Genomic DNA, 25,649 nt, shown 5'->3' with positions numbered 1-25,649 from the left:
ACCCGGTGACCACACCCCATACCTATACAAGTCGCCGGGCACGTCGCACAAGCCATTACAGCGGAAGAGAGTGGCGCGTCAACATCGGGAGAAGAGGGAAGAAGGAAGGACGGAGGAGACCGGGTTCCTCCGCTAGTAAAAGAGCTGCAAGAAGACAGCGGAGAAGCCAGGGAGAAGACGCCGAAGAGCGGGAGAAGAGGCCGAATAGAGCGGAGAAGTCGGAAGAAGACCCCCGGAGCTGATTAATAAATTGCTTTAAAAACCTGTGTTGTGTTTTTATTGACAATTTTTCCCCAGGTGAATGGGTAGGGGTACGATGTACCCCTTACTGATTCACATAGGGTGGGGGGCCAGGATCTGGGGGCCCCCTTATTAAAGGGGGCTCCCGGATTCTGATAAGCCCCCTGCCCGCAGACCCCGACAACCAACAGCCAGGGCTGTCGAGAAGAGGCCCTTGTCCTCATCAACATGGGGACAAGGTGCTTTGGGGTGAGGGGGGGCCGCAAAATTGGGCTAACTTTACTGTTATTTTATTTCTTAATTAAAAAAAAAAAGTGTATTTTTTCCCAAAAAAGTGCGCTTCTAAGACCGCTGCGCAAATACGGTGTGACAGAAAGTATTGCAACGACTGCCATTTTATTCTCTAGGGTGTCAAAAACTGTTTTTTTTTTTGCTAGAAAATTACTTAGATAAACATCCACAAACCAAGTGATTTTCCTCAAAAAAAGGACTAAAAACAAAAAAAAAAAAACTGTTTTTAACTTGTAAACAACCAATCTCAGAAAGAGGCTCGGACACAACAGAAAAAAATAAGTTTTAACCCTTTGGATAACTATCCAAAAAAAATAATAATTAATTAAAGCGGGAGTCCGCGTTTTTTTTTTTTTTTTTTTTTTTTAAAGCCAGCAGCTACAAATACTGCAGCTGCTGACTTTTAAAATAGTGACACTTACCTGTCCAGCGCGCCCGCGATGTCGGCACCCGAAGCCGATCTCTCGATCGTCTCTCGGGTGCTGCCACCGCCATCTTGAGTATGGGAATCAGGAAGTGGAGCCTATCTGCTTCATTTCCCGGTTCCCTACTGCGCATGCGCGAGTCGCGCTGCGCAATAAGAATGGATCCGCTGCCTCTGGGATCTGTGCGTTTCCGCAGAGAGCTATCCCGGAAGTGGGTGCAGATACCTGTGCTGTACAGGTACCTGCACCCCCCTCCCCCCTGAAAGGTGCCAATTGTGGCGCCGGAGGGGGGGGGTTCCGATGAGCGGAAGGTCCACTTTAGGGTGGACCTCCGCTTTAATTAATAATAATAATCATCATATATAAATAACAATATTTTGGTTTTAGCGTTAGTTCACCTTTATTGAAAAAAATTCTCCATCAGCTTATCCCCCCACCCACAGTTATTACCTTTTGTATAATTTGACCGTCCCTTTTGGATTATAAGCTCTAACGAGCAGGGCTCTCCGATTCCTCCAGTCTACTGTCTGCCTTCATGTTGTAAAGCGCTGCGCAAACTGTTGGCGCTATATAAATCCTGTATAATGTAAAGGTGAGCCAAAACTGTACAACTGTACTGCCTCTGCTATACTTACCTCTAGGAACGGAGAGCTACCAAGCAGGACCAGTGGTCTGGAGATTTTGAAATCCCTGCTCCTTTCTGTGCAGTGCCTCCAGGATGGAACAGAGTGATTCACTGTGAGGATGCTGACCAATCAGAATCGATCTGACCCATCCCAGAAGTGCTGCTAGGACAAGAGGTAAAAATAAAATAAAAAATAGGGGGGCTGGATATCAAATCCTCAGGCTGCTGGATCAACTTTGTGGGCTCTAACAGCTCAGCATCCTCGGAGGTAAGTACAGCAGAGAGGGTGATATTTCACCTTTACATTTTTTTTCTGTAAAAAGTATACCAATACTTTAAGATCATTTCTGACCATGCTTGTCCCCATCATTTATAGCAGACATGCTTCTCTTCCCAGGAAAGGTCAATCTAAAAAAAGTTGACCTTCTGTCTTGTTTTTTGTATAGATAAAGTGACAAAGTCAGCAAATTTAATATTGTACAAGCCAGTGTTTCTAGGAAAGATAAAAGTCTATTGGTCACACCCTGTACTAGTGCAAACTTTTAAAAATGTACATCTGATTACCAGCCGGTGCTCACCCAGAAGCCAAAGAAATAAGATGAGTCCCAAACAATCAGTTCAAGGGTTTTTATATCCTTCTTATGGTCTTACGGTGATGTCAACCAGTGGAGAAGCACAAGCCAGTGTGTTTGGGGGGGGGGGGGGGGCAGACAGTCCCCCTTGATCAGGGCTTGGTTGCTGGAGTTCCATTGTAGACTGAAAAACATATGGATGGATGTCCTAAACATGAGTGTGTAAGCAGAGCTCTATGGCTGTATAGCAGCATTGCCGTCTTATTTTAATCCAAAGTGGTAAACATGGAGGGTCTCTATTGTAGTAGGAGGCCGATATATAGAAAAATCGCCAAATTAGCGGTGGTAATCATGGCTGGGCCACAGGGACTTAGTGAACCCAGGAGCAGTTGCACTCCTTGTAAATTGTGTTTATGCCCTAGGTCAGGGGTGGCGAACCTTAGCACCCCCAGATGTTTTGGAACTACATTTCCCATGATGCTCATCTACACCGCAGGGGGGGGGGGGGGGTATGAGCATTGTGGGAAATGTAGTTCCAAAACATCTGGGGTGCTGAGGTCTGCCATCACTGCCATAGGTCATTTGACTATCTTGTTGGGTGAGTACAAAGGACCTAGGGCAGTGATGGTGAACCTTGGCACCCCAGATGTTTTGGAACTACATTTCCCACAATGCTCATCCCCTCTGCAGTGTAGTTGAGCATCATGGGAAATGTAGTTCCAAAACATCTGGGGTGCCAAGGCTCGCCATCCATGACCTAGGTCCTTTGTACTCAACCAACAAGATATTCAATGGAGAAAGTTTCCAATGTGTACATGGCATTAGTAAATAGCTCTGGGTTCCTGCCTTGGCTATTCACTTTGTTTAGTTCACAGAGCATTGGATACAATATTTTTTGTTTGCTGTATCCTTCACAAGCTGTTGTGAGACTCTTTAGAAGGCCTGGTTCACACTAGTGTGATTAATGCAACTTGAGTCACATAAAATTGCATGACAATGGGAAAATCCCATTGCTTTCAACGGTACCTGTCCTAATCAATGAGACTCGGCACTCTGCTATTTTGGTGACTTGTACGACTTGGCCCCATACAATAAGCAAAGTCGCACCACAAAGCCACACTGTAAATCGCATCAAAGATACAACACAGTAGTGTAAACCGAGCCTAAGTGAATAAGGAATGTGAACATATAGAGCATTTTCCTGTTCTGAAAACTCAAAGAATAAGCCCCCATTCACATCTAAGCAATTTGAAGTGAGTATCTGGAAGGCTGCGATGCTCAACACCAAATCTCCATATTTTGTTGCGCCATATGACAGCAATATGCGGTCACTGTTCAGAAATAGTATGGGGCTTCTTTCTGTCATGATCGCACTATTTTGGCCCCATTAAACTGGAAAAGAAGCACCCAAAAATGCACAATTTGGTGTCTAAAAGCCGCCTCCTCTCAGAAACTAGCTTTCCATTGCCTAAAACAAAGATGCTCAAATCTGAATAAAATAAATAAAAATGCCAAAAAGATTCAAGTCTGAAAAAAATAAATAAAATAAAAAGCGTGAAAGGGGTCTTATGGTACCCATACACTAGACATAAAATATTGTTTGAAAATCTGCCATTTGGACAGTTTGTTTTTCATCCAGGTAATGGGCACTAAATTGAACATTGGTTGTGACATTTTTAAACCAAAAATAAATAAAAAAATGGAAAAAATGGAAAGGAAAAGTTTGGAAAACTTCTGCTGAACAGACAATAAAATTGTGTTTAGGTTGTGTTTTTCATTTACAAATTAAACTGTTGGCACTGCGCATATGTGACCAAGAATTATAGGAATTGTAGTTCCTGAACAACTGGAGAGCCATAGTTTTAAGACCCCTGACATAGATAATCCAAAAGTAAGGCAAGCTTATGGGCATACTTCACATTATTGTAGAAAAAAAAATAAAAAATAAGGTAGAGCATGTTGCATTTTTCCACGTTGCAAACACACAAGAATGCACGAAAACAAACTGCATTTCACAGTGCACATAGAAGCCCAGGGAAAGAAACAAGTGACCTCACTGGACAAATACATATAGAAAAACGTGCATCAACTGCATGTATGCGTGCAAGGAAAAAAGGTGCAGTAGATGTGCAGTTTCTAGTGTAAATGGGCCCTTATTTAAAAAAGGGGGGGGAAAAAACAACACAAATGCAGCCACCACATCTAAGCAGGGGAGTGCCTTGTTATCTTAGGCTGTAGGGAGACAAAGCTCTAGCCCTCCATTCAAGGGTGGCTCCACAGGGCACTGCAAGAGAAAGGAGCCACCCTGAAACAGGAAACCTGGGGCAGTGGTCAATGGTCATGCCTAGGGATGAGCCGAACACCCCCCGGTTCGGTTCGCACCAGAACTTGCGAACGACCCCCGCGTTCGAAACGAACGTTAGAACCCCATTGAAGTCTATGGGACTCGAACGTTCGAAATGGAAAGTGCTAATTTTAACGGCTAATATGCAAGATAGTGTCCTAAAAAGGGTTTGGGGACCTGCCTCCTGCCTCAGGGGACATGGGTCACTGCAAAAAAAAAGTTTTAAAAACTGCCGTTTTGGCGGGAGCACTGATTTTAATGACGATTAAAGTGAAAAAAAGTGATATGGTGCCTGGGGGGTGTCTGTAGTATGCCTGTGAAGTGCCACGTTTTTCCCATGTTTGGAACAGTCCCTGCACAAAATGACATTAAACGGAAATAACACCATTTAAAACTGCTTGCGGTTTTAATGTTATATCTGGTTCCTGCAATATGGTTGAAAATCATTCAGAAAAATGGCATGGGTAGCCCTCCCTGCCCATTACCAGCCTATTTGGGTCTTGTACGCATATTAAGGGGAACCCCGTACCCATATTAAAAAAAGGAAATGCGTGTGGCCCCCAGGCCCTATATACTCAGAACAGCAGTATACAGGCGGTGCAAACAAGACAGGGACTGTGTAGGTTTGTTGTGTTAAGTTGAATCTGTTTGTCATTTTCAACCGGTACATTTTTAAAGTGTAGCTCCAGTCAAACAAACTATTTTTAAGCTTTTTGGAAAACATAGGGAAGGGTTATCACCCCTGTATAATTTGTTTTGTCGTCCATCTTTTTTCATCTCACTTGCTGCTGTCTCCTTGCGTTTGCAAGTAGGAGATGTTTGTAAGTTGGATGTTTGAAAGTAGGGGCCTGCCCTATATTATAGCGGTATGTACTGGGTACAGAGCATGCAGACAGCACGCACTATCTCCTAACACTACTGACTGCAAGCTCTATTATTAACCACTTGACCACTGGGCACTTAAACACCCTTAATAACCAGACCAATTTTCAGCTTTCGGTGCCCTCACATTTTGAATGACAATTACTCAGTCATGCAACACTGGACCTATAGGAAATGTTTGTCCTTTTTTTCACACAAATAGAGCTTTCTTTTGGTGGTATTTAATCACCTCTCAGTTTTTTATTTTTTGTGCTATAAAAGAAAAAAGACCGAAAATTCTGCGAAAAAATGAATTTTTCTTCGTTTCTGTTATAAAATTTAGCAGATTAGTAATTTTTTCTTCATAAATTTTGGCCAAAATTCATACTACTACATATCTTTGGTAAAAATAAGTACAAATTGGTGGATATTATTTGGTCTTTGTGAAAGTTTTAGAGTCTACAAGCTATGGTGCCAATATCTGAAAATTGATCACACCTGAAGTACTGACGGCCTATTTCCTTTTTTTTTTTTTTTTTTCCACAAAATTGTCATATTATCAGGTTATTTCACACACACAGCATATGCATACCAAAAGACCCTGGAGAATACAATGGTGGTCGTTGCAAATTTTTATCTCACACGGTATTTGCACAGCAATTTTTCAAACGCGTTTTTTGGGGGGAAAAAACAGTTTTGTGCTTAAAAAACAAACAAAAAAAACAGTAAAGTTAGCCCAATGTTTGCATAAAGTGAAAGATGAAGTTATGCTGAGTAAATAGATATCAAACATGTCACTCTTCAAAATTGCACATGCCCGTGGAATGGCGCCAAACGTCGCTACTTAAAAAATCCCCATAGGCGACGCCTAAAATTTTTTTTACTGGTTACATGTTTTGAGTTGCAGAGGAGGTCTAGGACTAAAATTATTGCTCTCGCTCCAACGTTCTCGGCGATACCTCACATGTGTGGTTTGAACACCGTTTTCATATGTGGGCGGGGCTTACGCATGCGTTCGCTTCTACATGCGAGCACATGGGCGCTTTAAAAAAAGTACCAGTTACTTACCGGTAACTGTCTTTCTGGGAAATCTTCCAGGACGGCACACCTGAGAGATGAGAGGCTCCTCCCTACAGGAAACACAATCAATCGACAGCTGTTTTAAGTCCCCACCCTTCCCCTTGATCCTCAGTTTGTAGAGAAGTAACTCCTGAACCAGGTTCACAAGGGAAATCATTCCTCATAGGTACTCACCTTCTAGTGTTCTAGAATTTTCCCTCCTCCAACGGGCGGGAAGTAGGCCTGCCGTCCTGGAAGATTTCCCAGAAAGACAGTTACCGGTAAGTAACTGGTACTTTTCTCAAGTCATCTTCCAGGACGGCACACCTGAGAGGATAAACAAGTACCTCAGGCCTACCTTAGGGTGGGGCCACTGCAAAACCCTCTTGGCGAACCTTGGCTCTGCAGTGAGCTTTACCTCCACTCCATACGCTCATATGCTTGATGAAGGCATGTTAGCTGGATCATGCGGCTGATCTGCAGGTCTGCTCCACAGATGTTCCTGCCTTTTCCGCTTCAGATGCAGTATCTAGGTGAAATGGGCTCTTAAAAATGGAATCAGAAAACATGTTAAACTTGTAGGTTAGCAATGTTGCCTATCTCACACATCTAACAACCATGGCCTATTATGCCTGTAGGTGCTACTTAGAACCACTAAAAAGATAAATAAGAGACCTGTGTAAGACAAGGACACTACATTAATCAATAAGAGGGCCTGTCTTAACACTATCCTGTTGAGGGAAATAAAACTGCTTCCTTTTTATCTTTATGTCAGCAAAAGACTAAAGGGAAGCCTACTTAAGGGAAATAGATTAACAGAAGCTTGAACCCTGGGTTTAAGGCATGCCCAATCTATGTCCTTACTTACGCCTGAGAGCCTTCTTCAGGAGAATTAAAGTCCCTAGCAGGAGTAGACTACCCATATTGCTATGTCTAGTTTTGCTAAAAGGGCAAAATGAAGGCCATGCACCAAGCCGAAACCTATTCGATCGGGTATACATCTTTATACTTCATCCTCAGGCCCTAATACTCCTCTGAACAGAACTCTCCAAGTTCTTACTAAACAGGGCGATTCATTATCCCCTTCCTCCAGTGTCCCATAACCCTACAGGGCTTCAACCCTAGGAAATGGTTCTGGCATCCCTGAATGCAAGTGGTCAAGGTTTTCTGACATGTGGCAGCTGCAGCCCGAACTCCTGGCCCCTCCATGGAAAAGAAGGCTGAAATACAAAAGGTGATACATGCATTATTAATATCACAAATAAAATGATCATAGATTGTGGGCACGGCACAATAGATTTAGACAGAAAGGACACAAGCATAGACAACAATGTTGTGTGCCTGAGTGTGACTAGCTAAACCAATATATCAAATATGGGAAGAGACCCAAATCTGAACCTCAACGTAGACAAACAGTCCTCATAGTCTGGTTTTCTGATGTGCTGCCAAGACGTAAAAACATTAAGACTCAAGCAAACCCTAAATGCTGCGTATTTCTTTAGTGCAGCTAGCTAGGTCACGGAAACGGAAAGGACAGGAACCCCCTTTACTGTTGTGCTTTACCTATGTACAGCAAAACAAGGCTATAAAGACAGAAAGACCCAAACTTCCATGTTGTGTATTTCTGACAAACCACCACAGTTATAAGATTAATATGAACACCAACTCCCGTGTTGTGCATTTCTGCTATGCCACAGGGAAAAATATGGAACACAAGACAATCCTTTCTGTCATGCACTTCTGTAGTGTAGTTCAGATAGAAACAACACTGAGAAAGGACACGAGCAACCTGCAGCATTGTGTTTTTCTGAAACAGAAAGCACCAGCAAGCTTCAATCTTGAGTATTTCTGCTGTGCAACAACATAAAAGCAGACACTGAGGAAAAAGACAGACAGCCTTTACAGCTGCAATCTTTCTGGTCTGCTGCAAAATAAAACAATAACGCCATGATGAGTATTCCTGCTGTGTAGCAAAACCTCAATCAGAAGGGACAGATAAGTTTAGGGTTCCCACACCCGTGCGACCCAACCTGCGACTTGGGACTGCAAGACGCATGAGAAGTCATATACTATGGCTTCCAATGGGTACCATTTGTGTCTGTGCGACACCAGCAGTCCCTGATTCCTGGATCCACAGACCTCAAGATTACACAGGTCGCAGGGAAAAAAAAAAAAAAAAAACAAATAGCAATTTTCAGGTCGAACCAGTAAGGGGTCCCCAATGCTGTGACTCCCTGGAGGATTGCAGCCAACAAACCCCTGCTGTGTATCCCTAAGATGCAGAAAGGTAGATCCATGAGAAACACTGCTTAGCCTGATATACAAACGATAAGGCAGTAAATATAGGACATACAGGACACAAACATTCAATCTTTGTGTATGTCTGATGTGTAGTAATATACCAATACTGAGCAGAGAGGCCACCATCCTCAATGTGTCTCTCAGCTGAGCAGCAAAAACAAAATCAGAAAAAGACAAGCAACCTTCACTGCTGTGTCCTTTCTGATATGCAGCCAATAAGGCAGAATATGCAAGACATAAAAGGACAGACAACCTTCAATCTTGTATATGTCTGATGTGCAACAATATAACAATTCTGAATAGAGATAGCACATGCATATTGAAGCGATTTGGCCTTGCGACTCAACATGTCAAATCGCATGGCTAAAATCAGCACAACACCACTTTGTGGCGCTACATGGATTACCAAAGGCAGTATATGTACTACACCTGGCAGGGGTTCAATTTGTATTTCTACTATGTAGCCCAACAAATTCGAACCATCAATTTTCACTGCTGCCTTTCTGATAAGGCAGTAATACAGGACACAAAACCTCACAGACCTTAATGCTGTACAAATCTGATGTGCAACAATAAAACACTATGAATAGAGATAGCACATCCATATTGAAATGATTTGTCATGCGACTCAACATGTCAAATCGCATGTTTAAACTCGGCAGCCATTGCTGTTAATAGCACTGTCTGAATCAGCACAGCGCCCTGCAAATCAGGACCATCAGACTTCACTGCTGCCTTTCTGATAAGTAACCAACAAGGCAGTAAAACAGGACACAAAGCCCCACAGACAGACCTCAATCTTGTGTATGTCTGATGTGCAGCAATATAACCATTATGAGCAGAGATGTCACCAGACACAATGATGTGCATTTCTGCTGTGCAACACAAAACCAGAAAGTACAGACCACCTTCACTGTTGTATTTTTCTGATCTGTAGCCAAACAAAGCAGTACCTTTAGTATATAAAGGACAGAAAACAAGCTTCAGTGCAGTGCACTTCTGATGTACAGCAATATAGCCCTTATTAAGCAGAGATGTCACAAATCTCAATGTGTATTTCTGCTGTGCCACAAAAACATCCCAGCAAGCACAAACCTTCACTACTGAGGTCTACTGGTGTGCAGCCAATGAGGAGTCATGGTCTATCCCTTTATGAAATAACCAACAGGCAATTTATTTCATAGGCATAGCCTGGGCTGTAGATACTAAACCTTCACCACCAGAGAAGGAACAGATCCTAAAATGGTTGGACACCCTACTATTAGTAGTAGTTGTTGTCCTACCTTACCTCCATAGACTGAGCAAACGCTAGCCAGCACATATCCAGGTGGTGCTGATTAGCAACTAAAGTCTCAATGAGCCCAGCCCTAGAGACCAATTTAAGACCTCTCTAGAAGAGGTGGTTACCAGTTTAGCCTGGGAGGTAAATAGCTATTTGCAGGCTTCAAACAATAATTATGTAGCTCTTGCATAGGTTTGCACAGAAAATCCTCAATTAAAAGGATGTAGGGAGCGATCTATGGTGAATCGCCTTTAGATCTGCCACTGCGTGGATTGTAGCCCAAACCAATAAAAAATAAGTTTCTTCTTACCTCCTACACTATAATATAAACACAGTGTAAAGGTTGAGTGGGAGGTTGGAGCTTATGAAAGTTAACTATAGCAGGCAACCCCCAAAAGGAGGATCTGTGACAAGGGAACCCCTACTGTGCCACACAGTAGCTTGGTCTCTGCCCATCCTTGAATTTTAGGTCAGCTTTTAAACATTGTGAAGCAACTTCAGATTCCTAGCAGCTGGGCTAATAGGGCCGGTAACCTAGTGCACCTGCTGACCAGGGGAGCTTCTGAATCCACCAACCACTGCCCAATTAATAACCTGTTCAGTGGTATACCTGGCCTGTAAGTAACTTTGTATCTACCAGGTCCCCTCTGTACGCTATATTCATCCCTACTAAATGTACCACAACTGGGCATGTAGGGAGAGGCTGGCAACCTACTGCTGCGATAACCAGTGTCTCTGCTGTAAGAGGGAGCTGTGGCTGGTGGTTTTAGCAGTGGCGTCTGCGCTATTTGTATCCCGACCCCAGGTTCTGCACTGCACCAGTCAGTATATACACGGGGAAGGGGGAGCAATGGCCTACCTACCTCTTTCTCATCTGAAGTGGTTTAGGCACACTCGTTCCTCTGCACCACCTGTCCACCATACAGCTTCTCTGATGTAAGAGGGAGCTGCGGCTGGTGTTTTTAGCAGAAGCTTAAGGGCTATTTGAATCCAGACCCCAGGTGAGATCTCAAATGCCCAGGAACCCTCTGGCTGGAATTGGGGATTTTGCAGCTAAATTCCCACGGCAAAAGGAAAGTAAAGTACTCACCGTTGTCGTCTTCCTCTTTTTGCCACAGCCAGCGGGCTTGCTTTTCCATCCTTATGGTCCACACGCAAGGAGGATAGCCGCCAAAGTGCTCCCCCCCCCCAACTGCTGTCCCCATAGGGAAGTCAGTCTATATACATGGGGGGGGGGGGGGGGGCAATGCCTTCCATTCCTCATTCCCATCTTCATATCTGAGGTGGTTAAGGCAGACATCCACCGTAGTAAACTGGTGCCTCCTCGCTCTAGAGAAAGGAGGATGTGGGCGCCTGCTCCTACTGACTCTCAGCCTTCCCTCCTGGGTAAGAACGCCGCTGCCATTTTCCCGAAGTTTGAAAATGACGCGGGTGCTTGTTGCCACGCCCTCTCCGGCAGCCCACGCGAGCTACCGGGGACCCAGGAGTCGGGGACAAGCCCCCTGGAAAGAACCGATGGCCAGCACCCCCGTCTGAACAGCCACCTGTACAGGTAAGGAGGGGGGAGACAGGATAATGGCCCCTGAAGTTCTGGGTACACCACTGTACCCAGGGTCCTTCAGCTCTCAGGGGGGCTCTTCCAATTTCTGCTGCCCGCCCTGAGGAAAAGATAGGGGAACCCCCCAGGAAGGACAAGAATATCCTACCAGACCCAGAGGCTTCCCAGGCTTGTGGTCCGGCTCCCAGGGGGAGACCACCAGCCCCAGGCTTCGGGTCATTTGGAAAAAAACAAACAGTTTCGCTGTGTAGGGAGAAACACAATTAAAAACTGAGGATCAAGGGGAAGGGTGGGGACTTAAAACAGCTGTCGATTGATTGTGTTTCCTGTAGGGAGGAGCCTCTCATCTCTCAGGTGTGCCATCCTGGAAGATGACTTGAGAAATTTTTTTTTTTTTTTTTTATTGTTCATTTTACTTTATTTATTTTAGTTTGACATTTTTTTCCCCAAAAATATATTTTTGATCACTTTTATTCCTATTACAAGGAATGTAAACATCCCTTGTAATAGGAATATGGGGTGACAGGTCCTCTTTACAGTGAAATCTGGGGGTCAATATGACCCCACATCTCACCTCTAGGCTGGGAAGCCTGAAATAAAAAAAAAAAAAAAAAAAAAGATTCTGGCTTTGATCGTACTGGCGAGTTGGTAGAAGCACCGGAGGGCGGTGAGGGGTATTGCAGAGTATTGGCGGGGTACTACAGAGTAATAGCAGGGTACTGCAGAGTATTGGGGGGTACTCCAGAGTAATGGTAGGGTACTGCAGAGTAATGGTGGGTACTGCAGAGTAATGGCAGGGAATTGAGGGGTTAAATTCGGTGAGCAGCGATGTGGGCACTGCAGATGCAGCCCACATCGCTGCTGACACCGATCTCTTTCCCCTCCGCTGTACTGATCGGTACAGAGAGGGGAGGGAGGAACCGGCGTCATAACATGACGCCGGTTTGTTTACAAGTGATCACTCCGTCATTTGACGGAGCGATCACGTGGTAAACGGCCGCGACGAGCGCCCGTTTACCGTGATGCGCCGGGTCCTGTGGACCCGGCGGTCACGGATGCTCTCGAGTGCGCGCCCCAGGGGGCGCGCGAGAGCAGAATTCTGGGAGGCCGTTAATTAACGGCCTCTCAGAGTTAAACAACCGCCCTGAAGCCGTTAATCGGCAATGGGCAGTTGTTAAGTGGTTAAAGCTAGATCACTAGCTATATAGGTGAGGTGAATATAGTGGTGTATACTGCGGTCAGGGCACAGACAACAACCACTACACAGCAGCAAGATAGGAAATCAGCCAAAAACGATTGGTGTGTACTGTGTTGAAGGTACACAGAACACCCACTGCTTCAGATGCTAACACACTACACGAGGCCGCCTCAAAGGCGGCCTTATATAGTGTGGGGCGTGCACTACACAGCCTGAGCTATGATTGGCCACAGGCAGGATGCCTGTGGCCAATCATGGCTCTCCTCGCTGCTGGCGCTACGATTGGCCAAGCATGCGGGGTCACAGTGCATGCTTGGCCAATCATGAGCCAGCAATGCACTGCGCCACGCAGTGCATTGTGGTCCACGCGCGCCACTCGAATTTTGACGCGAACGGCCCAAACGTTCGGAATTCGCCGAACGGCCGAACAAGCCAATGTTCGAGTCGAACGTACGTTCGACTCGAACACGAAGCTCATCCCTAGTCATGCCAATAGTTTATTCAGGGACACCAGCGAGGATTAAAAGTTCAAAAGCTGCATGTGAATAATCAAAACAAATAAACGCTGAAAGTGCTTAAAACTGAGGGATTAAGATCACTGTAATTAAAGCCTAACTCCGAGTGGGATTACTTTACAGGTTTGAAGCAGCCAAATATTCTCATTCTTCATGAGGACCTCACCGTCATGTAGGCAGAACCAGGGGCCATGTGTTCTGTGAATGGAGGGGAGGGAGGGGGGGTGTAACCATAGGGCTGGGGTCTATGAGAGCTGAGGCAGCCAAGAAAAGAAGCACAGAGGGATCAGCCATCCCTCCAGCATGTAAACAATTGGATCTGCAGGATATAGACATGTGGTTGCATGACAGTGAAGAATGAGAATGTTCGCCTGCTTAGATGAAAGTAATGCTGCCCGGAGTTTGGCTAAAAATAGCGCCTAAAAAACAGCTTCCCTGCAGTCTCAGTGTGAAAGCCCGAGGGCTTTCACACTGAGGCGATGCGCTTGCAGGACGTAAAAAAAAACAAACACACACACACACACACACACACACACACACACACACACACACACACACCATTTTTGGAGCAGTGGAGGAGCATACACCACTCCTGCCCATTGCAAGTAATACGCAGCGCCGCCAAACCACTGGCTAAGTGTCGCTGCAGCGGAATTTTGTGGGTCGTTTGAACGCTTTTTCGGCCTCTAGCGGGGGTTAAAAGCACTATAAAAAAGGTAGGAAAATTAGAAGGAGGAGGCTTTCCTCCTCTTTAACTGAATAGAAGATTAGCAGGAAGGGGAAAGAAGGTTCTTAAAATATGTTGGTTATGTTTTCTTTTTTTTTTTTTCTCCTTTTCCGAGTTAATATTTTTGGAATTGTTGTCCCCCCTGTTCTTTTAGGTTTGTATTAAAAATGTTTGGAAAATTAAATAAAGAATAAAAAAAAAATAAAAAAAAAAAAAAAAAGCACTCGGTAGCGACCGAAAACCTCTGCAAAAACGACAGTAAAGCACCGCTAAAAATAGCCACCAATGCCCCAGTGTGAAAGCAGCCTAAGCAATGTGGTGAAAGCCCCACTGTTATACCCCTTTCTCACTGAAGACCACCCCGCGCTAGCGGTAAAGCGCTGATCGTTTTAGCGCCAATTTACCGGAGCTTTTAAACCCAAAGAAGGGGTTAACAGCTCCCGAAAATCTGTCTATTGATTTTAATGGCATGCACGGTTTAGGAGCCCAAAGACGCTGCTGGCAAGACTTTTTTCCATTCTGCAAAGCGTGCTGCCCCAGTGGGAAAGCACTTGGGCTTTCCCACTGGGGTGGCATGGGAGGCAGTTTGCAGGCGCCATTTTTAGTGTTAAAACGCCTGTAAAGCACCTTCAGCGCGAAAGGGGTCTAAAAGGGAACGAAGCATGACTGGAGTTAAGCTTTATTACTGTCACTTCTACGTAATCATTTTAAAATTGTACCAGATTATCCAGATTGCAGAGCTAAGTAAGAACGTGGAGCCGTCCGCAGGCAACTGATCCCCATTTATACACAGCTCACCACACACTTTACAATCTCCTTAAACCCCTACACACAATATGTACAGAGGTGTGCCATCTGCATGAATGTTTGTGTACTGTCATGAATAGGGCAGAGTCAGATCATTTTAATGGGTTGCCCTAAATGCAGAAAAGCTCTTTTTAAACTTTGCACCTGCTTAGCTGCAAACTTGGGGTGCCGTTAACAATTAATGGTGCTGCAGGCATGGCAAACGGTTTCTTTTTTGTTTTGCATTCATACTAAAACCGGCTGCAGATCGCACAGGAATGCGGTGGGTCCCCATTCTCTAGTTTAGGGACGAATCAGGGTTGAACCTTTGCCTGAATTTGGCCCTAAAAAGCCGCTCACATTCTCCTGCTATGCGAATTGGATGCTAAGGCTCCATTCACACCTATGCTGTTTGCTTTTGAGTGTTTCTGCAGTTGCTTGCATTTTTTTTACTGCGATTTTGCCACGTTTTGCATTTTTTATGCTTTTTAATTTTTTTTTGGACAAATTTGTTGCTGGGCAGATTAAAAATTGTGGAAAAAAAATAAATAAAAAAAATAAAAAAAAAAAAGCACTACATGGTTTCCTGCAGCTTCTCCATTGAAGTCTATTAAACGAAAAAAAAATAAAAATAAATAAAAAAAGTTTTGCATTTAACCAATTTCTGCCCATGCTATAGCCGAAAGACCGCTACAGCGCAGGCTTCCAGTGCTAGGAGGGCATCAATAAATGTCCTCCCATGATCGTGGGGCCGCCACGCTCTGTGATCACTCTGGACTCGGTTGATCACAGAACAGGTTAAAGGGCCAATCACAGCAGCCCTTTAACATGCTATCAGCTGTAAGCCAAGGAAAGCTGATCATGGAAGTAAACAGAAGCCGGTTATCGCCATTTTTCTCCACATAATCAGTGTGAGGAGAATAGAAGAAAACAGGTAAATGGCTTCTGTTACAGAGACATCAGTCCCAATCTGTGCCCACCAGTGCCTCATCATTAGGGATGAGCTCCGGCATGTTCGCACACTCCACGTGCAGAGCCCACCAGGAAGTCGGTGCAGCACTGCGCTAATCACAGGCAGTCAGACATTGCCCGATCTCTGCAGCCGTGCATCGGGGCAATGTCTTACTGCCTGTGATTAGCACAGCGACTTCCTGGCGGGCTCTGCACGTGGAGTGTGCGAACACACACTGGAGCTCATCCTTACTCATCATCAGTGCAGCCTCATCAGTGCCCATGAAAAAAAAAAATTACCCGTTTGCAAAATTTTTAACACATTATGGAAAAAAAAAAAAAAAAAAAAAAAAAGTTTGTGATTAAATACCACCAAAAGACAGCTCCATTTGTGTGGTGCATGATAAACACAGTTTTTTGTTTTTGGGAGGGGGGGGGGTAATTATACAAACTATTATTTTAACTCTCACTTCATTCTGCTGCACAGTAGCATGATGTGCTGCCGTACATACCATGTGATGCGATTTTGTACAGCACATTGCAATTAAATATAGCATGTCTGCATTTTAGCACAGGTCCGGGCTGTGTTGCAGTGTGAATGGGACACACAGGAAACAATTGTTTTCTGTGTGTCCTTGCAGCGACAAGCATATTACAATGCAGTAAAGCACCTGTCACCACACTATGTGCGATTTAGCCCCAGAACAGGTGGTGAAGGGAAAACATATCCCTTCCAGCTGCCTGTCAGACACCCTCTGAAAAGCGATCCATTGCGGGTTGCTTCTCAGAGGGGGTGACAAGGGCTGCTGCATATGTAAATGAGCCCCAAAACATTACACATCATTACACCTGGAAATATACATACAACTGACATAACAAGATGGACAACTCTGAGCACAGAATACAAATACTGAACCCCTCCTAGAGCTTTGCTCACTGCTTCTTCTCCTTTATATTAGTGCTTAGAAAGTGCAATAGTCTGCAGGAAGGCTGAAAAGTTTGGGGCCATAGAAATAACTGACAGCTTCATAGTGCTTGATCTGATCATCAGAGATAAAAGGAGGAATGGAGAAAATAGGAGGAATAAAAGGAAGAATGGAGAACATCACAGGAGGAATAAAGGACAGTTAGAGGAATAAAGAACAGTTCCACATGAATATTTCCTCTCCCCAGGTCTCATCACAGGCAATCTGCTCCATCCTTCACACAGATCATGTCTCTTTGTATAAAACAACCAATAGAATAGTGATGGCTGAATATGACTGTGTTCTCCTACCTGCTCCCACTGTCAGTGTCCTCTGTCTGGTGCACAGTGTACAATGAGGAGGGGCTCTGCTACTCTCTCCTCTCTATGATGAGCAGGAAGGGGGGGGGGGGGGGGGGGGGGTTGCTTTAAGAACAGGCGCATGCTGGGATTGGTGATGTGATGACCATGTGACCCGGAAGCGGTGTGAGTGTAGTATTCTGATCTGCTCATACATAGAGTGTATTAGAAGGACATGCTGCATGTATGGAGGGAAGAGGGACAGGAAAATAAAAGACTAGTGAAGACTGAAGCAGAGCTCTCCATACAGAGGACACAGTGCAGGTAGGCAGAGACATCAATAGGAGTGCATGACTAATGCTGGGAATGGCAGTGCCCAGGAAACAATATTAATAAACAAACAGTCAAATGTATACAAACACAGGTCATAAAAAAACACACACATATCATTTCATACACAGTGTACAGGCTGGTGGTGAAAGCTGACCTCTGGGGGAAACAAAGGGTCCCTGCAAGGGTTAACTGCTGGTTTAGTCTGGGGCAGGGGTTTCCACATTGTATAATAAAAGGGCCACATTGTATATTTTGCAAAGATTCCAGGCAGAAAAAAGTCTTATATATTAAATTTAAATATATTATATTTATTTTTTGTTAAGGTATGTATGTGTTAAAAATCAGTAAAACAAAGCAAAGAATTTCCAAATAAATTTGAGCCTATGATAATCCTTTCTTGGATCAGAGTCTAATTTACATCAGGGTCCATTCTTGCAAAAGAGCCCCCATCAGAGTCCACCCTTACATGAAAGCCCCCAACAGGGTCCCCCTTTATATCAGTCTAGTTTACATCAGGATCTATCTTTGCATAAGAACCCCCATCAGAGTCCACCCCCCCCCCCCCTTACATCAGGGTCCATCCTTGCATGAAAGCCCCCATTAGAGACTCCTCTTACATCAGGTTCCCCACCAGAGACTCCTCTTACATCAGAGTCCCCATCTGAGTCCCCCCTTACATCAGGATCCCCATCAGAGTCCCCCCCCCCCCGACATCAGGGTCCCTGTCAGAGCCCTCTCTTACATTAGGTTCCCTACCAGATATCCCTTTTGCATCAGGGTCCTCATCAGAGCCCCCTGTTACACCAGGGTCCCCATCAGAGCCCCGTCTTACATCAGATTCCCCACCAGAGGCTACTGCTCCATCAGGGTCCACATCAGAGCTCCCTCTTCCATCAGGGTCCACATCAGAGCTCCCTCTTCCATCAGGGTCCCCATCAGAGCTCCCTCTTGCATCAGGGTCCCCATCAAAGTCCCCCTTGCATCAGGATCCCCATCAGAGCCCCCCTTACATTAGGGTTCCCCTCAGAGCCCCCCTCTTCCATCAGGGTCCACATCAGAGCCCCCTCTTCCATCAGGGTCCCCATCAGAGCTCCTTCTTGCATCAGGGTCCCCATCAAAGTCCCTCTTGCATCAGGGTCCCCATCAAAGTCCCCATCAGAGCCCCCCCTTACATTAGGGTTCCCCTCATAGCCCCCCCCTTACATCAGGTTCCCCACCAGAGCCCCCTTTTACATCAGGGTCCACATCAGAATCCCCCTCTTACATCAAGGTCCCCACCAGAGCCCCCTCTTACATCAAGGTCCCCACCAGAGCCCCCTCTTACATCAAGGTCCCCACCAGAGCCCCCTCTTACATCAAGGGCTCCCCCTTACATCAGGGTTTCCCTTTAGAGCTCCCTCTTACATCAGGGTCTCCATTGGAGCCCCCCTTTACATCAGAGTCCCTGTCAGAATCCCCCCTTACATCAGGTTCCCTACCAGAGCCCCCTCTTACATTACCCATCAGAACCCCCTCTTACATCTTGGTCCCCACCAGAGCCCCCTTTTACATCAGGGTCCACATCAGAATCCCCCTCTTACATCAAGGTCCCCACCAGAGCCCCCTCTTACATCAAGGTCCCCACCAGAGCCCCCTCTTACATCAAGGTCCCCACCAGAGCCCCCTCTTACATCAAGGGCTCCCCCTTACATCAGGGTTTCCCTTTAGAGCTCCCTCTTACATCAGGGTCTCCATTGGAGCCCCCCTTTACATCAGAGTCCCTGTCAGAATCCCCCCTTACATCAGGTTCCCTACCAGAGCCCCCTCTTACATTACCCATCAGAACCCCCTCTTACATCTTGGTCCCCATCAGAGCCCCCTCTTACATCTTGGTCCCCATCAGAGCCCCCTCTTACATCTTGGTCCCCATCAGAGCCCCCTCTTACATCTTGGTCCCCATCAGAGCCCCCTCTTACATCTTGGTCCCCATCAGAGCCCCTCTTACATCTTGGTCCCCATCAGAGCCCCCTATTACATCTTGGTCCCCATCAGAGCCCCCTCTTACATCTTGGTCCCCATCAGATCCCCCTCTTACATCTTGGTCCCCATCAGATCCCCCTCTTACATCTTGGTCCCCATCAGATCCCACTCTTACATCTTGGTCCCCATCAGATCCCACTCTTCTTGGTCCCCATCAGATCCCACTCTTACATCTTGGTCCCCATCAGATCCCACTCTTACATCTTGGTCCCCATCAGATCCCACTCTTACATCATGGTCCGCATCAGAGCCCCCCTCTTACATCATGGTCCGCATCAGAGCCCCCCTCTTACATCATGGTCCGCATCAGAGCCCCCCTCTTACATCATGGTCCGCATCAGAGCCCCCCTCTTACATCATGGTCCGCATCAGAGCCCCCCTCTTACATCATGGTCCGCATCAGAGCCCCCCTCTTACATCATGGTCCGCATCAGAGCCCCCCTCTTACATCATGGTCCGCATCAGAGCCCCCCTCTTACATCATGGTCCGCATCAGAGCCCCCCTCTTACATCATGGTCCGCATCAGAGCCCCCCTCTTACATCATGGTCCGCATCAGAGCCCCCCTCTTACATCATGGTCCGCATCAGAGCCCCCCTCTTACATCATGGTCCGCATCAGAGCCCCCCTCTTACATCATGGTCCGCATCAGAGCCCCCCTCTTACATCAAGGTCCCCACCAGAGCCCCCTCTTACATCAAGGTCCCCACCAGAGCCCCCTCTTACATCAAGGTCCCCACCAGAGCCCCCTCTTACATCAAGGGTTCCCCTTAGACTTCCCCTTACATCAGGGTCTCCATTGGAGCCCCCTCTTACATCAGGGTTTCCCCTTGGAGCTCCCTCTTACATCAGGATCTCCATTGGAGCCCCCCCTTACATCAGGGTCCCTGTCAGAATCTCTTTACATCAGAGTCCCCCCTTACATCAGGGTCCATCCTTGCATTAGAGCCTCCATCAGAGTCCCTCTTACATCAGGGTTCATCCTTGCAACGGGGCCCCCACCAGAGTCCCCCCTTGCAATGGGCTTCCCACCAGAGCCCCCTCTTGAATCGGGGTCCCCACCAGAGCCCCCTCTTGAATCGGGGTCCCCACCAGAGCCCCATACACACTATCAGATTTTCTGCTGATTTTTGTCTTCAAATTTACCAAAACCATGTAATGCAAGGGCCTGCCTAATTGCATACAAATTGAAACTCCTAAGGTTTGACCTCATATTATATGGTTTTGGTAAATCTGAAGGAAAGAAAAAAAATCTGATGGGACTGTGTATGGGGCTTAAGAATCCCCTCTTACATCGGGGTCCCCATCAGAGCCCCCCCTCTTACATCGGGGTCCCCATCAGAGCCCCCCCTCTTACATCGGGGTCCCCATCAGAGCCCTCTCTTACATCAGGGTCCCCATCAGAGGCTACACACGGAAGGAGTGAACACCCTGGAGCAAGGATTAAGGTAAGTATACCTAAACCCTAATGCCCAAGCACAATTTTGCAGCTTTAACATGTTAATAAAACCATACAAATCATCACAGATACTTTGTGCATCCAGGTAGATTATACCTTGTTTTTTTCAAGGAAAATTGGGCTTTCATTTGGTGGTAAATAGTAATGGATATCTCCTTATTCTTTTTTTGTTATCAAATGAAAACTGTGCCAAAATCATAAGACAATTTTTTTTTTTCAAATGTAGCTGCGTATTTCTTGTTACTACCATAGCCTACCACCAAAGAACAACCCAAAATAAATTCTCCTGCTCCTGATGATCGCAGCAATACCACATACAGTATCTCACAAAAGTGAGTACACCTCTCACATTTTTGTAAACATTTTATTATATAAAGAATCAATATTTTGTGTGGCCACCACTATTTTCCAGCACTGCCTTAACCCTCTTGGGCATGGAGTTCACCAGAGCTTCACAGTTTGCCACTGAAGTCCACTTCCACTAATCCATGACGACATCACAAAGCTGGTGGATGTTAGAGACTTTTCGCTCCTCCGCCCCACAGATGCTCAATAGGGTTTAAGTCTGGAGACATGCTTGACCTTTACCCTCAGCATCTTTAGTAAGGCAGTGGTCATCTTGGAGGTGTGTTTGGGATAATTATCATGTTGGAATACTGCCCTGTGGCCCAGTCTTCGAAGGGAGGGGATCATGCTCTGCTCCAGTATCTCGCAATACATGTTGGCATTCATGGTTCCCTCAATGAACTGTAGCTCCCCAGTGGCTGCAGCACTCGTGCATGCAGCCCCACCACCATGCTTGACTGTAGGCAAGACACCCTTGTCTTTGTACTCCTCACCTGGTTCCCTCCACACACGCTTGACACCATGGGAACCAAATAAGTTAATCTTGGTCTCATCAGACCACGGGACATGGTTCCAGTAATCCATGCCGTTAGTCTGCTTGTCTTCAGCAAACTGATTGCGGGCTTCCTTGTGCATCATCTTTAGAAAAGGTTTCCTTCTGGGGTGACAGCCATGCAGACCAATTTGATGCAGTGTGAGGGGTATGGTGAGCAGTGACAGGCTGACCCCCCACCCCTTCAACCTCTGCAGTAATGGTGGCAGCACTCATATGTCTATTTCCCAAAGACAACCTCTGGATATGACACTGAGCATGTGCAACTTCTTTGGTCGACCAAGGTGTGGCCTGTTCTGAGTGGAACCTGTCCTGTTGAATCGCTGTATGGTCTTGTTCACCATGCTGCAGCTAATTTTCAGGGTCTTGGCAATCTTCTTATAGCTTAGGCCATCTTTGTGTAGATCCTCAGAGAGTTCCTTGCCATGAGGTGCCATGTTGAACTTCCAGTGATCACTATGAGAGAGTGAGAGCGATAACACCAGATTTAACACACCCGCTCCCCATTTACACCTGAGACCTTGTAACACTAACAAGTCACATGACACTGGGGAGGGAAAATGGGTAATTGTGCCCAATTTGGATATTTTAATTTAGGGGTGTACTAACGTTTGTTGCCAGTGGTTTAGACATTAATGGCTGTGTGTTGAGTTATTTTGAAGGGGCAGTAAATTTACACTGTTATACAAGCTGTACACTCAGTGTTGTCACATGAAAAGATATAATAAAATATTTACAAAAATGTGAGGGGTGTACTCACTTTTGTGAGGTACTGTATGTGTATGTTATTTCTTGTTTGTACCCGTAGTACAGCCCAGAACGGTGTGCATTTTCCCTTTTTTTTTTCCTACCTAAAACACACTGACATTGGACTGATACTATTTTTTTTTTAAATGCTGCCCAAAATATACAGACCCTGACCTTTTAACTTTTACTTGACCCAACCATTAACCCTGACACTGACCTTGATCTATGTATATTTTCTTTGTTTTATTTTTTATTATTTATTTTTACACAAATTTTTACGCACACACAAGCGCGCTCCATTCACAGAGAGAGAAACACAATGGCGGACTTCACAGTGACTGATCACCATGGTAGCCAATCAGAGGATACCACAGCAATCAGGTGACCTGGAATCTAGAGTTCCTGGTCCCGATTGTTAGTTCGGGGCTCTCAGCAAGACCCTAGTCTCTGCTGGGAGCGCGATGTGCCGCACACTCCCAGCACAAAGGGAGATACACATGCATGTGGCCCCCGGGAAGAAAGCCCAGTGCAGTGGGGCTGCATATATAAGTTATGTCAGTGTCAAAGGGTTAAAAAAAAAAGACCTGCAGTAAAAATTCTAACAACATTTTCCCCAGCTTCCACTGGCAGTGACTGGGCAAGTTTGGTGTCGCCATCCTTCTGGCAAGATCCTGAGGAAATGTTCAGTACCTAAAATCTCTTAAGATAACCCCCTATAACGTTCTGTGGGGGTCATTACCTGAGTTTGGGTTCCCTGATCAGCTCTGTACAGTGTGAACCCAGAAGTTCTCAGCTCTGAGTGCTTCCTGTTTCACAGCTGTCAGAATCCTGGCTAGGAAGCCTGGTGCCTAGTGGATCAAGCACAGTCTATGCTTGATCGGCTGGAGCAGAGGGCATGTAAGATTTTAGGATGTCTCCATAAATAGGAATTGATTCAACTGCTATCATATAGAAGGCCCCTCCTTGTTCTGCTCCTCTAGTTAGGCTCCAGCACCAAGTGATGTTAAAGAAGAACTCTGGGTAAAAAAAATAAAAAATAATTCTTCTATGCAGTGCCTGGCTTGCATGGGTTAAATGCTCGCTTTTGTCCAGAGCAGAAATATACATACCCAATCCAGTCTCCGCTGCTCCTGCCCCCCCCCCCCCCCCCATGCTATCGGTCTTGTGAATGGACTGCTTCTGATGTCATCACGCCCATAGACCGGCTCTGGATGTGAGGACGCAGGAACAGTCCGCTGCTGGACGGTTTTCCAGAGGATTTAAAGGGGTTGTAAAGGCAGAAGATTTTTTTATCTTAATGCATTCTGTACATTAAGATAAAATGCCTTCTGTGTGCAGCAGCAGCCCCCCTCTGCCCTCCTAACACTTACTTGAGGTCCCTCTCTGTCCAGCGATATCCACAAGTGTCTCAGCCATCCAAGATTCTCCCTCTTGATTTTCTGAGACACAGCAGCGGCGCCATTGGCTGCCGCTGCTGTCAATCAAAATCAGCTAGCCAATTGGGGAGGGAGGGGGCAGGGCCGGGGTCAGGGCTCCATGTTTGACTGGACACACGGAGCTGTGACTCGGCTCGGGTTCCCCCATAGCAAGCTGCTTGCTGTGGGGGCACTGAACCGGAAGGAGGGGCAGGCAAGGATCATAGAAGTGGGACCCAAGAAGAGGAGGATCTGGGCTGCAAATCCACTGCAACAAAGCAGGTAAGTATGACAGGTTTTTTATTTTTATAGGAAAAAAAAATGAGACTTTACAATCACTTTAAGAATCATGTAGGTAAAGCCTTTTGGTGTGTCCCTAGACAAAACGAGCAGTGTATGATTTTTTTTATTTTATTTTTTTACTTAACTTGCATCACTAAAACTGCTTACATGCCCTCCTGTGGAAGCAAATTTTGTTTCTTCCACTGTATAACACATACAGCATGCTTTCACCCACTGCAAGGCTGAGTGGCCTGCCCTGCTCGCAATAGATTAATATTGACATTTGCTCCACAGTGCTCAGTAACAGCAGAATATGTGGGGTAAAACATAAAAAACATAAGTCTTCCAATTGTATGTTAGCAACCATGCTTGTTCTGATAATCTAACAGAGAAACAATGGGTTAATAAAGTGAATTTTCAAACCTACACCCTTTTCCCTAAACATGTAACCTAAGCATACTAAAAACATTTTGTTCTTATGTGCAGATATTGACTTTTCCCTGCATACTAACATTTTTGTTTAAATGAACTTGCTAGCTAATTATTATTATTATTTTTTTTTACGTAACTTTATTGCTCTCACAAGGGGGCCAACAGGTTATTTTTAAACAAACATCAGGAGTCTATTAGACCACTTTTGTCTTCCCTGCTGTCTATCCAAGCAGACTGAGGACAGAAAGTCTCCTATCTGCTGTTCACCTGTCTACGGCGACTATGGTTTGACATCTCTGAACCTGGATGTGCTCAGATCTGAACACTTCTGGGTTCATATATCAAAGGAGAGATCTGTAAATGTAAGTTTGCTGAGTTCCCATCACTCACCATCCTGACAACGCTTTTGGAGATGCCTGACTCAGGTGCACCCCTATCCCGAAGATTTACATATTAATAATATGTATTAATAATGTAATATAAAACTATTCCAAACCCTTCAGGTATATTAATTAAATGGTCTTCCTTCTGCCTTTCGCAAAGGTGGACAACTCAGCACATTTGCATGTCAAAGACATGTTTCTCCTCTTGCCATGAATAACATCAGTAAAAAATGGCTTGAGAGATGCTAGCTCTTAGGCTTCGTTCACATGGCTTTAAAGAATAGGCATTTCACTTGGATAACTAAAGCTTTTCCTTGCATAAATAGCAAATAGTTTAATAAACAAACAGCACTTCATGTTCATTTTCATTTGTTCCAGCAATGTTAATGTTTGCCAGGTGTTACAACTTGTATAGCTCGCCAAATGCCTCCGGCCGGTTCACACCATGCCCGCACATGAATCGCAGAGAAACAGGGCTTTCATTCCTGTGCAAAATGCACTCCATGCAGTGGGTGTCAATACACAGATAACGACACCCCAAACACAGGTCGCAAACTCACTGCGGTTGCCCGCACTGGATCTGGTTGCAGTGCATTTTAAAAAGTAGCGCATGCACTACTTTTGGTGTGGTGCGATTTTAGTCCATTTAAAAATAAATGGGCTAAAATCACACTATGCAGAAC

General features: G+C 45.5%; 2 protein-coding genes across 3 annotated transcripts in view; one reads left to right on the top strand and one right to left on the bottom strand.

Annotated features, from left to right (window-relative positions):
- The window catches only part of BLVRA (biliverdin reductase A), a 52,129-nt gene extending 35,023 nt beyond the window's left edge, over positions 1 to 17,106 (bottom strand). The window contains exon 1 of the mRNA XM_077491699.1: positions 17,012 to 17,106. The gene's annotated coding sequence lies outside the window, so the exon portion shown is untranslated. The remainder of the gene's footprint in view (positions 1 to 17,011) is intronic.
- A 53-nt stretch (positions 17,107 to 17,159) lies between these two features.
- COA1 (cytochrome c oxidase assembly factor 1) overlaps positions 17,160 to 25,649 on the top strand; it is a 176,552-nt gene continuing 168,062 nt past the window's right edge. For both annotated transcript variants that reach the window (XM_077491695.1, XM_077491696.1), the window contains exon 1: positions 17,160 to 17,323. The gene's annotated coding sequence lies outside the window, so the exon portion shown is untranslated. The remainder of the gene's footprint in view (positions 17,324 to 25,649) is intronic.

This window comes from Lithobates pipiens, unplaced genomic scaffold (genome assembly GCF_037356315.1).
Source record: "Lithobates pipiens isolate NorthernLeopardFrog02 unplaced genomic scaffold, aLitPip1_a1.2 Scaffold_19, whole genome shotgun sequence".
Taxonomy (NCBI): Eukaryota; Metazoa; Chordata; class Amphibia; order Anura; family Ranidae; genus Lithobates; species Lithobates pipiens.
This window is presented reverse-complemented; position numbering and strand designations above follow the sequence as displayed.